Source organism: Lacerta agilis, chromosome 7, assembly GCF_009819535.1.
Source record: "Lacerta agilis isolate rLacAgi1 chromosome 7, rLacAgi1.pri, whole genome shotgun sequence".
In the NCBI taxonomy this organism is placed as follows: Eukaryota; Metazoa; Chordata; class Lepidosauria; order Squamata; family Lacertidae; genus Lacerta; species Lacerta agilis.
In genome coordinates, this window is record NC_046318.1 from 54,614,992 (window position 1) to 54,627,875 (window position 12,884).

General features: G+C 40.1%; 1 protein-coding gene across 11 annotated transcripts in view; it reads right to left on the bottom strand.

Annotated features, from left to right (window-relative positions):
- Window positions 1-12,884, bottom strand: part of NCOA2 (nuclear receptor coactivator 2) — a 131,107-nt gene that overhangs the window by 104,457 nt on the left and 13,766 nt on the right. The gene's annotated exons all lie outside the window — the stretch shown is intronic.

Consider the following 12,884-nt stretch of genomic DNA (forward strand, 5'->3'; position numbering starts at 1 on the left):
TATGTCTCACTGAGAGGGCTGGAGGGCAGCAACAGAAGGGCCTTTCCTGCAGTGGCTCCCCATTTGTGGAATGCTCTCCCCAGAGAGGCTCACCTGGCACCTTCATTATACACCTTTAGGTGCAAGTGAAAACGTTTCTCTATAACAAGGCTTTTGGTTGATTGAACATTCTGTATTGGGAGGTGGTGTTGTTATTGATTTGTTATTGTTTTATTATGTATGTTGTGTTCTCATTTTGTATTTTTATGTTGTGCACAATCTCTCACTAATGTATATTAGAGTGGCTGGGGGAACCCAGTCAGATGGGTCGGATACAAATTATTATTATTATTACTATTAATATCTGATTTATTTAAAACATTTTTATCCTACTCTTTGGCCAAAAAAGGCTCCCAGAACACAAATGTCAATCAAACGATCCTTACAATATAAAATACAGGGAACAAAAAGGAAAAGGGATTGGGGGGGATGAAAATGGAGAACTTGGGTACTTTTTATTAGCTTCAGAGTTCATGTAGCAATCAGCTGGAATGGAAAGATTTCAGGGAGATGAGAAGCCAAAAGCTGCTGCTCTTTCGGCAGAGCTAATGAAAAGGCCCTGCACTCCCATCTCTGTCCCCCTCCTATAGATTGATGGAATAACTGTTGTTGATAGTTGAGGGAGGAGCCTGATATTTAAAAAATGCAGACATGATTTGCATCAAAACAAGTCTACATACCTATTCAAGTTTGAACAAAACATTTTACTGGCCTCAATAAATAAAATAAAAAACAAGGACCAAGCATTTTTCTGCAGAAGTTATGAAAAGGCCTATATGCTACAAATACCAAGATGTCACTCTCATTAAGTATGATTAAAAGGTGTCTGGCACAGAATCCAGTTTTCACAACAGCCGTTAGCTGTCAAGGCATAGCAATGTGTGGTAGAAAACAATATAACAACAATGATTGTGCTGAGGCTATGAATCCTGCCCTGTAATCAAACTATATACTTTAAAAGTTGATAATCTAGAATAAGACAAAAAGTTTTATTCTTGCACAGAACTAGACATGTTAAGACTTTTATATTACTGTCCTTAAAAAAAGGCTAGCATAACTATGCCACAACTCCAAAATTTGCTTTTGGAAAGCATTCAGCATATTTTGGATGAAAGAAAGCACAGTGAAAGGAGAAATAAGTTGTTTTGTGTTTAACTATGAAACTTGAAATAATTTAAAATACGCTAAGTGTTCACACAGATACATTGTTGCAGTCCTTATGTATCAATGCATCCATAGTATTACGAATAAGAAGTAAATACCATAGTTCTGTTTCCTATTACATCTGTAATCATACCCCAAACAGGAACCTAACTCTCATAAATTATTACTTTCCTTGAAATAACCCTGGACAATTACAAAACAACTTTATTGTTTTATAACCTAGAAGGAATACATTGCTTGCAATTTATTTCTGATGTTTTCATTTCATCATTTTATAACAGACCTCTCCTTTAAGTCTATAAAATACAGTGTGATCCTATACCTATCTACTCAGAAGTAAGCCTTACTGAGTTCAGTGGGACTTACTTCCAGGTAAGTGGATACAGGATTCCTCCCCAAGTCATACAAAATTATGGGAGTTATTAAGAACTACTATACAAGACTGGCAAAAGGAAAGTCAAACTGGTTGGCTACTGATTCTAGACATTTTGATTAATGTGTATTTCAAGGGGTATTTTTACATCCTTCTTAACTGAGTTGCTGTATTAAATCAGAATATAAGACTAAATCCAGGCTTCCTCAAACTCGGCCCTCCAGATGTTTTGAGACTACAATTCCCATCATCCCTGACCACTGGTTCTGTTAGCTGGGGATCATGGGAGTTGTAGGCCAAAAACATCTGGAGGGCCGAGTTTGAGGAAGTCTGACTAAATCTAAAGCACATTTACTTAGGAGTCATTGAATTACTGTTTTGGGATTCCCATGTTTATTAAGCAGAATAGTTATAGCAATTTATGAGTTAAGTTTACTTGGAAGAATTTTAGTGCAATAAACAAAGAAATTAAGGATAAGATGCCTCAGTATTATTCAATGTATAGACTGATGTGTGCTCTTATATTCTCATTTGTACCAGTCTCCAATTATTGGGAGAGACTGACAATAGGCAACTCGGCACCAGAGACACTTAGCAGCTTTCACTGACTGACCGGAGAAGAAGGAAGGGATGGAGGCCTCTGTACAGGTTCCCCTGTCTACCATCAGACACAGCAAGAGGCATTGGCCCAGATATTTGAAAGTATATTCCCACTAGTGTCAGCATCTAGGACATGAGGCTCATCAGAGCATTCTAGTGCACACAGGTACTGAAGGCTACAATAATAACTCTCATCCAACAGTTCTAACTGTTGATCAGTATGATCACTTACCAGCTTTATTTTTTTAAAAAAATTCTGTAGTAATTGTGCACCTTTATCAGGATTTAAATGTTTAGTTTTCAAAAACAGCTTCAGGCCTATTGATCACACTGAAATATTTCATTTTACTAGTGTTTTTTGGGGGGATTCAATTGAACAGTATGATTACAATAAAAAATGCAATTCAACACACAAACCCCTAGAAGGTGGTTAGTATTCACCAAACCAAAGAAACAGATAGTAAAGAATATTTGTGGAATAAAATGTCCACTATAAAACACTATCATACGCCTAACTACTCATAAGGAAGCTCCTCTAAATTCAGTGGGACTACTTCCAGAAAAGTACATAGGACTGCAGCCTATATTTTTTGTGTTTGAAAATATTGAAACAGTTTGAAATACTGTCAATACAGAGAAAACCATGATGATGGTGGTGGATATTTTAAGCTTATTTTTAAAAAGCACAAAACCAGACACAGTAACATTCTAGTCCCAAGAACCTAAACTGGTATGCAAAAAGCACCTCCATCTTTAACAGTTGCTAAATAAGTTCTCTTTTACAAGACTTGTGACAAAACAGATTTCATTTTCTTTTTTACAGCTGCACTAATTCAGAGTTAAGAATCAGCATGCCACTTCATTTTCTGAGGACTAAACACTCTAGGTGATATTGAAAGGCAGTTTATACACAGAACAGAGCCACTCTAAGCAATGGACTTATCTTGTAAACTACAATCCATGATGAAACTACAATGAAGCAGGAATCATAAGAATTTACAACAGTAGCTGATTTATGTGTTAGCCAAGTATCTAATGAGGCAAGGGTGAATTTTAACAAGTGAAAACACAAAACAAACTGTTTTTACTGTTTTTTTTAAGGCATTACTCCTCCTTACACTTAGTTTAACTTACGACTTCAATGTGTGGTTACAAGGCAGTAAACTGAGATAAACTTGTGTTTGAACAAGAACAAGCGATTTAGCGCTTCTGCGCATGCGCTGAAACCCAGAAGTAACCCATTATGGTACTTCTGGATTCGGCACAGAGCGCAACCCGAAAACACGTAACCCACAGCGTTTGCAACATGAGGTATGACTGTACTATATATTCACAATACTGCAATCAGAATGTAATTTTCTATATCACAATGTACAGAGTTATATCACTATGTAGAAAAATGAAAACAGCAAGGATGTCAGGTAACAGCCGAGTAGCCAGCAGCTGCAGCTGTCTGACTGGGATGGCAGCCAAGAGCTGGGGGAGCAGGCTGTCATGGATACAGCAGGAGATAAGACTGAGGGAAGCACTCAGTACAGGGCTAGTCCAAATCTCTCTGAAAGCAGTTTGTCAGTGCCTTTACCGGCTCCTCTTACCTCAGAGGAAAACGCAGGAGGGGTGGGGTGCAAGAGAAAGGGAATTTGTCATCGCAGAGGAGGTGGAAGAGGATGGTGTTCTCGCGAGGTTTTAAAGGGAAGAGGAACCACCCTGAAGTTTCAGATGAGTCATCAACAGAATAGCCAGAGGTCGTGAGAGCAGCAAGCTCCAGTCAAGAGGCTTGGTTGTTTTCTTTAAATAAACTCAACTTCACTGAGTTAACATGTATACGTCTTGCTGCTGCTACAAAGGCTAAAATACTAAGCAGTCCAACACGCATGCTGTGATGCTCTCCCCAGCAATGTTCACCTGGTGCCTACTTTGTTACCTCTTCAGTGCCAGACAAAACCCTTTTTAATCTTCCTTTTTAATCTCCCATAAAATTGTAATTAATTTTTAATCCATGACAGAATAAGTTTTATGCTGGTTTTATTCAACTCTTTAAAAAATACGTTGTTGTTCCGTTTTATTAACTGTATTTTGTTTTTGTGCATTTGTGAAGCTCCAGGGGGTGTGGGGAGAGAATTCAAAAGACAGGATAAAAATCCCTAAAAGAATGACAGCACTGCCTAGATTGTATAACTAACTCCACAGACACCACTGCAGCCAAATGGTCCATATATAATTAAGGAACCAGGGTAACCCAAAAGTTGCAAACTTCAGAAACGATGAAAAACAGCAGCAATGACCTATGTCCCAAGTGTCTCTGGGATACAGATCCTTCTGCCTTCATATTATAATATAACCATAAATACCTGTCAGATTCCACAGTTGTGTCACTATTTCCTCATGATCCCTTGTTCGTTTCTATTATCCCCTGAAGCACCTTCCCTGTGCCAGTATGCAATCCAAAACCTATCCACTATTAACTGGTCCTTCTATCTACACCTATGGTTCTTGAGGCAGAAAGATTAGTAAAACCCAAATCATGCTAAATATGAACAATTTTTGTCTGTTAAGCAGGACAAGTCAGAAGATTCTGCAAAATGGCTGCACTGATCATCCTCATAGTCCTTGGAAGCAGACAGCACCACACATTTGCATTACCACAAATATAACTTCAAGAAGTTCCACTCTTCCATTCTCTAAAATGCCAGCCATGTGGAGCTGCTTACTCGTCTCCTTCCCAACAATAAGCAAAAGCTAATAAATGGCCTCTATTGCTTCTCTATAAATTCAGCACATGCAAAGTGAGCTATTCTGTTAGGAATGCTGCAAACACTAAAAAAATAAGTTTCCTGACGCTGCATTTTAGACGTCCATCTGTTCAGTACTGCAAACAGGAAGCTTAATACTTAAAAAAAAATAGGGGGGAAGGGGCCCAATGAAAGGTTTTAAGTACACTCTCCATTTCCCCCCTTTCTTGGGGCAGGGGCAGGAAATGTTTATCTTCAACAATAGGTCACATTCTCTTCACTATTACAGCTATATTGATGCAATGGAAATAACCCAGAACACAAATTTTAACAGCGGAGTATACACGGAGCGAATAACCACAAAATTTACAACTAAACACCCTGTGACTTATACTATGGCAAACTGCCACCTGCATAAAGCACCCTGCTTACAGGATTTGCACTGGCTGCCAATCTGCTACTGGGCCAAGTTCAAGATGTTGGTGCTAACAGAGAAGGCCCTATGCAGCTAAGAACCAGGTTACTTGAGAGACCACCTAATTCTTTATACACATAGTAGATCACTTTGGTCTGTGACTGTGAGAGTTTATTCCACAAGTTCCAAAGATGTTAGAAGTTCACTCTGTAGTAACTTGCGTGCATGGATTTTAGTGTGGCCACCACCTGCTCTCTAGGAGCCTGCACATTGGCCTATTTGTGCTGTGTCATAGTTCAGCATAGCACTGCATGCAAACCAGGCCACAAGCTAGCATTTATTAAGCTACACACCAGTCCGCTCAGTTTTATTTTCAGTTCAGTAATAAAAAAAATCTCAAGAACTGTTATATGATATCCAATGCCTTAGAAAAGGTGTAAGTAGCAACTTTTTGCAGCAATACTTGATTCAACTCTCTCATATTGCTTACACTGTCTTTTCGTATGCAATGCCAACAACACAACGAGATTTGTTTTGGGGGAAAAATCTTTTCAACATGTGAATTAGTGCTGAAGCTACAATGATACTGGTTGCTTACCAACCACTAACCACAAATGGTAGCAAAGTGCTTATTTGCCTTATGTAGCCCAACTGGAGATTTGGGTGGGGAATTATTTGGGACAGCCATAGTCGAAGTTATTCCTAGCCCCAAATCTGTCACCCTTCATAAAATAAGCTTGCAATTTACTTGAAAGAAAGGAGAAGCAATACAGAAGTTTTTGCTTTGCTGATCCTTCTCTGCTGCAATGTGGCATGACTCTTTGGGATTCAAATAGTGTACTGCTGTGCCTGTTACATAAATTTACTTGAAAAGGAAGAGTAGCACATTGCCTGAAACTGAAAGCATTTAATTCATTCTACAGGGACATAGCAAGTAAAGCTCTTTGGGGATTAAGGCGGCGTTTGCGTGCACTTCCTTCTAAGTAAGCGTACTTGAGGAGCAACAACATCACACTGTTGGCAGAAGGAGTGTTCACAAAACTGCAGCAGCAACAGGACCCTTCTGCCCTCCACCCCCCAATGAACATACACACATAGTGTGGTGTGCTGGTAAAAAAAATTACACCTCTAAATAACTGAACCTCTCTGCCAAAGATGCTACAACTGCATGTAGGGCTTTGACATCCTTTCTCAGCTTTGCTATGGAACTGATCTCCGTGAATCCCCCATTAGCAATCCTTTAGTGGTTCTGACTTTTTTATCAATTATTTCAAGAGATCTACTAACTCTTTCTGCATTGTGAATATATACTGTAATAAAAACTTTCTAATATTTTCTGAATGTAAAGAAGCTGAAGCTCATGCTACTACTAGTACAAGAAGAAGAGCCAAGTTTTGATGCAACTACATGTGAAAAATCATAGCAATAACTGCTTTGTATGCCTCTGTGGCTTGGCTGCTACCTTTCACACATTGCTAGTGTGGAAGTAACCATTATCAGCAGCTCAAAACTGCAGTTCTGCACACTGCCACCAAATTCCACCAAATTGGGATTCCAGCCTTGCAGAAACAGCAGGGGTACATACCAAGTCTCGGTAATAGAAATAAAAAGGTCAAAATGCATATTTAAAGATATACAAAAAAACTGCAAGAGACATTCTTGTTTGAACATACCATTTCACTTGCTCGCTAGTTGTAACCTTCTGACTGCAATTGGGAGAAACCAGAGCATCAATACTTACGAATCATCAAATACTTACAAATCTGAACTACAACAATCATTTTAACACAACACCAAGTGAGTAAGTATATGCATATATTTTTACTACTAGAATAAAAAACAAGTGGGACCTATAACAAAATGTTGCCAGATGAAGTACACTTGATTCCATTCCACCTCCCCTTTTTTATCTGCCAACCCAACTGTCAGTCAGCATTGCATAGCTACTGAGCATACTCATCACTCCTAGAAGTCCACCCCCCCCCCAATTTACTGTACTTTACATGCCCAAGTCTGTAAGGATGTGCCTTTTGTGTGGGGGTAGTGCCATTTCAGTTACATAAGCACTCACAGTCTCAGCATCAGAAATTGAGAAAATAACAATGCAAAAGCTGTTTCCAGCAGAAGCTTAAAACAGCAAAGTCAGCAGCAGCAGCATCACACTGAAGTGTCCTTAGATCTTTTAACAAGCTGGTAGATAAACAAAGCTAGAAAATTAAATTTTCTGAAAACCAAGACAAATCTACTGGCCTTCATCCAAGAATCAGTGTCATTGTCAGGCCCTGTATTTAATTAGCACTATTTACTGTCAAGCACTCACTTGGGTAGATCTTTTTACCATCCTCAGTAAGGCTTATAGCAAATGGGGGGGGGGGGAGAATCTGGCTTCAGATATGCATCAGGTCATCTCTGAAGAGGTAAGAGTTCAGTTGTCCTGTTTGTGTTCTTATGTGTTCTTCACAAATTAAAGTGACATTTCTCTCATTTGCAAATCTGTAACACATCCTCTCTACCAGAACTTAAGATTTAATTTAGAAAAACAATTTTCCATCACACAACTATTATTTTAAAGTGAAAATCCAGATTTAGAATAAGCAACATAAAACATAAAATACTACTTTTTCTAACATTCCTATTCTTTGAATCCATTTCTAGACAAACCACACACTTACATAAAGAATGCTTAACATACAAATTATCTGCCATGAAGGTCTGATTTTGAAACCATTTTATTTCGTTCAACAAGATATATTATTAAATTATAAGATGTGTCATCCATACAGTTGAAGCATAGGGTTGTACCCAATGCTGCTATTCCACGCTCACAACTGAACATCCCCCTCCTCTAACTTGCACCCACTGCATAAATGGACCATCAGTGTTCCTTCCAACTCTACAATTCTATGATTCTGCGATTTCTCCTCCTCACCCTGCTTTCACCCTAAGGTCCCAGGGTGGGTTACAACAATTAAAGCACAATCTGCTTTATTATATGCATGCTTGATGCAACCAAGGTAGTGGGCTAAATCACTGCACAGGTGTACACTTCTCTCTCTCCACCTATGTTAAAGAGCTACTGGTGTTTCAATATCTTAAGCAGAGGGGCAAGAGCTAAAACTAGTCTACACCTTTTATGCAAGATTCAGGAATATTTTTTAAACAATATTTTAAAATCACAGCACTACATACAAGCTGGTATCGGTGTCTAAAACCAAGAAAATATACAGTGGACACTCAGGTTGTGAATGTGAGCCATGCGGGAGGCATGTTCGCAATGCACAGCGTTCGCAACCCGCAGCGCCACATATGCGTGCACGGGGGTTGCAATTCGGCACTTCTGCGCATGCACAAAGCGCAATTTAGTGCTTCTGCGCATGCGTGAGCACCAAAACCCAGAAGTAACCCGTTCCGGTACTTCCGGGTTCAGCACGTCCGTAACCCGAAAATGCGCAACCCGCAGCGAGCGCAACCCGAGGTGTGACTGTAGTCCTCTAACGCTAAAAAAGGAAGTAGATATGAGATGGCTGCAATATGGCGCAAAGGCTGACTATCCATTCTTAATCTCTGTTTACATGGCCAGCTCAGAACAAGATGACATTGTAACTCAAGTCCTGGTGCTTTTGACAGCCAGGACAAAAGACTAGGGCAGGAGTGTTCTCATAGTTCACTGTGCCAGTTCCAGAATGAAATAGCTCAGGGCTCCCGAATCAGGCCCCTTGGGGATCTGTCAGACTTTGGATCCCACAAAACCAAAGCTTCCACCACCTCAACACACCTGATTTCAAGACTTGCCATTGGTTACTGAAAGCACCTTTCTTGCCACTTGGGCAACCTCCATACACCACCTGCTGTGCTCTCTTTGCCAGTGGAGGCCAGCACTTAACACTATGCAACAAAACGGTTGCAGTAAATGGCATCAGGTAGCTCTTGTGAGACCATGAAAAAAAAGAAATGATTTATTCATCTCCTAAGGAATAAATCTCTCTAATCAATCGCATTTACAGTTCAATCAAAAATGTATGTTACAAAAATGAGCTCCTCAGCTGAAACATGCCAAAGAATGATACCAATAAAACATCACATGATACATTGTTGTGGGCTAGAACCTGCTTTGTCAGTGTATGTCACAATAAATTTCTTAACCACAATCCCGAGAAAGTTAGTCACATGAAATCGTGCAGAACTCAAGATGACAAATTAATCAGTCATTACTAGGTCTCACTGATTTCAACATGAATACATTATACTATCTGTCTCTGGATCAGAGATTTTGTTCAGTGGTACCTTAAACAATCTGTTGTAGTACTAAAAATATGAGTAAAACAGCTACCCTCCCCTGACATTTTGGTAATACTTTTGTATATGCTTTTTCTTCAGCATCAACATATTATGTGAGCATATGCTGATATGATATCTAACTGAAGTTTATGCCAAATCTCAAATGTGCAGCATATTTAAGCCAAATTGCCATCTCTATGGAATAACACAATTTCACGCACATTACTTTATTAAAATCTATACTCACCTACCTAGTCAATGGATTAAACATAACAGGTCCATTAAGGTAGAAGTATTTTCTTTCATGTTACAGATAATTTGGGGCGTATTGGGTAGGGAGCAGAATCTAAGAACGCTTTACATCTTCAGGAATATTGTATTCTATTACTTAAGCCTGAACCATCACTTACATAAGATTTTGCACAGAAGATACTACTATACCTCCTTTTCAAAATCTACAGGTCAAATCACACTAAGGCTGTTTTTATCTCTGGGTGCTTAAGAAGTTTCCTCTCCAGTATTTGTACATCCCTGTGGGACTAACATGCACCATTACTGGCTACAGTTCTCAGGATAACATTCAGAGGCATCTTGACAATGAAATATTAAACCTACTATCCAGGTTTTTCAGCCTGCAGTACATTCAAAGTATCCAATTTAATCTAGTTAAGTCTCTTCTATACCCAATCCAAGATAGATCACTAGTCTACTATGCAACTAGCCTGGCCTTTCTAGATTATGTCTGTGCCAGCAATACTTCTAAAATTTGTCTACAAAAGATACAGACTGTATCTAGACATAATAAACTATTATTTATCTATTACATGAACAAGTCCTGGGTTTGTGTACTACCACCCCTCCCCCTGTATCCTCCAGCAGTTGTGAAAAGATTGGAAGCCTAGCATTATGTCCAAACCCTAAACTGTGGTTTATTTTATTGTGGTTTAATATTCATAAATTACGGTTTGAACTTATCACTTTATAATCCACATACTTCTTGACCTTTCCTCTGTCTCTGGTATGGTTGATCACTCTCCCTTACTAAATTACTAAACAGGTTTAACTTAGTCACGATCATTCATCTCAATGGGTCTGGCTCTGGGTAAAACATAATTGAATACCACACGAGGATATTTGTTCATTCCAACTAAATTATGTCTTTCACGTGGAACAACCTCAACTTCCTCTCTGATGGCTAGATGCTCATTACACCAAGCACAATCCATGACTTCTGTCCAGTAGGTAAACCATTGTTTGTGGAACATTCTGTACAATACACTGGATAGCCCCCACATCGGTGGCTTTCTATTTGAAACCAATTACAGTGGTGCCTCGCAAGACGAAAATAATTCGTTCTGTGAGTGTCTTCGTATAAGCGATTTTTTCGTCTTGCGAGGCATTCGTCTAGCAGGGCACCACTGTATTATTTATTGAGCTTCTTTACTTTGGAATTTGGGATCTGTTAGGAGGCGTGTAGTCTGCCTAAGCTTCACCCTGCTGGTTCACTCACATTATATTGTCACTTTGTTAGATGGGGCTTCCCTCTTGCTTGTAAAGTGAGCTCCCTCCAAGCTCCCTTGCTAAAGTTATAGTCCTGGCCAGCTTCTCCCAGCTGTCACAACTCCAGCCAATTAAATCAGGATGTTCTCCTTTGAAAAACAGAGCGTCGTGACTCAACTACTGGGCTAAAAGAAATTTCAATGAACAAAAATTTGAAATGGGAGTTTTGGATCAATTTAGCCATCTTGTAAGGGATGCAGGTGGCGCTGTGGTCTAAACCACAGAGCCTAGTGCAGGGGTCAGCAAACGTTTTCAGCAGGGGGCCGCTCCACTGTCACTCAGACCTTGTGGGGGGCCAAACTACATTGGGGGGGGGGGGTTGAACGAATTTCTATGCCCCACAAATAACCCAGAGATGCATTTTAAATAAAAGGACACATTCTACTCATGTAAAAATACACAGATTCCCAGGCCGTCCGCGGGCCAGATTTAGAAGGTGATTGGGCCGGATCCGGCCCCTGGGCCTTAGTTTGCCTACCCATGGCCTAGGGCAGGGGTCAGCAACCTTCGGCTCTCCAGATGTTTCGGACTACAATTCCCATCATCCCTGACCACTGGTCCTGTTAGCTAGGGATCATGGGAGTTGTAGGCCAAAACATCTGGAGAGCCGAAGGTTGCCTATGCCTGGCCTAGGGCTTGCCATGAAAGCATGTCAAGTGCAAGTAGATAAATAGGTACTGCTCTGGCGGGAAGGTAAACTGTGTTTCTGTGTGCTGCTCTGGTTTCTCCAGAAGCGGCTTGGTCATGCTGGCCACATGACCCGAAAGCTGTCTGTGGACAAACGCCGGCTCCCTTGGCCAGTAAAGCGAGATGAGCACCGCAACCCCAGAATCGTCCGAGACTGGACCTAACAGTCAGGGGTCCCTTTACCTTTACCTTTAATGGTACAATATGTCACAGGAATAGAAAATAGGTAACGATTTCATCAGATTTAAGATGAGGATATACCGGTAGGCAGTTGAAGACCCCCTTGGAATGCAAGGGTCTGACTGATTGAATCTGCGGTATTGTGGGGAAGGTACAGGGGAGTCCCATACGCCCAGAGAACTTGTCATTGTGCCCTGGGAGAGGTAGAGTCCACTCAACATATTCTCTTGAGCTGCCCTTTCTATACAGATTTCAGGCAAAATCTTATAGCCCCACTCTTATCTCAACTTAGCTCTCTATCCAGAGAAAGACAGGTTTTATATTTGTTGAATAATGTTATGGGGAAAACAGCTTCCTTGGTGGCCAAATTTCTTTTTCTAGCTCTTTAGCATCGTAAGACTAAAATTGATTGCATTGACATGGGTTTATCTGTATAGCTTCATGTTAGTGCTGGCTATGTTTTATTCTAAAGTTCCTTTAGATGTTTTAATTTTGTATGGATAAATGTATTTTTTCTGACTGACCATCGAATAAAGAATGGTGATGATGAAAAGAACAATTAGTAGGCTCCAAAAGGGTAACTAGTGCAAGGGCTTAAAACTTTCCTGTGGGATATTTCACAGCCCCTTTGAATAGAAAGGTTCCTGTGCCAGATCATAAACTGCTTTTGATAATCCCCTAATATTCAAAATCTGTTTAGAAGGAGATGGTGGAGAAGTACACTACACTTTGTAAACTATAGTCCTCAAGTCTACAGCTACACTCTAATGCAGGTGCTTCCATTGTGACACCCACAGGTACACAGGGATCCATAGAGACCTTCCCTGGCAACTGCAGGGTCCCCTCTACCCAGATG